The sequence below is a fragment of the Phalacrocorax aristotelis genome, chromosome 2 (assembly GCF_949628215.1).
Source record: "Phalacrocorax aristotelis chromosome 2, bGulAri2.1, whole genome shotgun sequence".
NCBI lineage: Eukaryota > Metazoa > Chordata > Aves > Suliformes > Phalacrocoracidae > Phalacrocorax > Phalacrocorax aristotelis.
Window position 1 is genome coordinate 30913249 of NC_134277.1, and position 1217 is coordinate 30914465.

A 1217-nucleotide genomic window follows, 5' to 3' on the forward strand; every position below is an offset into this window, starting at 1 on the left:
ATACTTTTAAAATATTATGTGTTCTCAAAGGAATAAACTGGAGACTGAAAGTCACTCATTGGGCCTTCAGGAAGGAAAGGCCACACACACATGGCCTTTTAATTTTAACATCAGTTATACTTCACATGTAAGGAAGATTGTTCTAACGTAAGAGAACCTAAAAACTTCTTCCAGAACTGTGAAATATCTATGGCATTAAAAAAAGACACGCCAGCTCAGGTCAGAGGAGAACTTCATTGAATTAGACTGTGAAAATGTTCAAATATTCATTTAGTTAAATTATCTGTGCTACGAGTTTCATGATAATGTACAGTAAAGGAACAGTAGCTATAGCATGACTTCCAACTGAATTTCAAAGAAATGTATTAAAAATATCAATATTAGCATATCAAATTTTTGAAAGAGAAATGGGGCCATTAAGAGGCCAAATCCCACTTCATTATTTCCAGTTCAGTTCAGACCAGGGATAAATGATAGTTAATGCAAAATGCTACTCATTGGCCAATGTAAAATGAGTTGTTGGTCTCAGGCCAGGTCCTACCAGACAGATAGGTACCACACAAAGCCATCTGTAGTAATTACTCCCCTGGGCCTTGATCTTGCAGATGTCTGCACAGTTTTATGCATACGAGCAGCATCACTAACTCAAAGACTTTCTGATTTTGGCCTTGTTTTCATGGGAACGTCTCATACTCATGCAGATCAGTACATGCGTAAGCATTTGCAGTGTGAGAATACAGGCTGACAGCCTTGGCAGAATTGTCAGAAATTGAAGGAGGGTAAAAATTAAACAATCCATTCGCCTATTTGTGTGGGACATCTAATTCTTAATGGAGAACCACTGATGAGTATGTGTCTGGCTGCGTGTCAGCAGCCTGCCAGCGCACTGTCCCTGTTCTGTGGATGGAACGTGGAGGACATCTTTACGCTTTAAAACCAGATGGCATATATTCTTATTTTTATAAAAAATAAAAATGCATAAAACTATAAATAATTTTATGATTAGAAAGGCTACATTTTAAAAAGTGAACTGCTCAAAGCAAGTTTCAGTGCTTCATCTTTCCACATGCTGTGGCTTTCCTTTCCTAGACATGTGACAGAAGCATTTACCATGTCATTAATTCATGGAGACTGTAATAATGATGCCTCTTATCAAAGTCAGGTTGACCAATAAATGAAAACTCCACACATATGTATGAGCAATGATGAATGTCCTT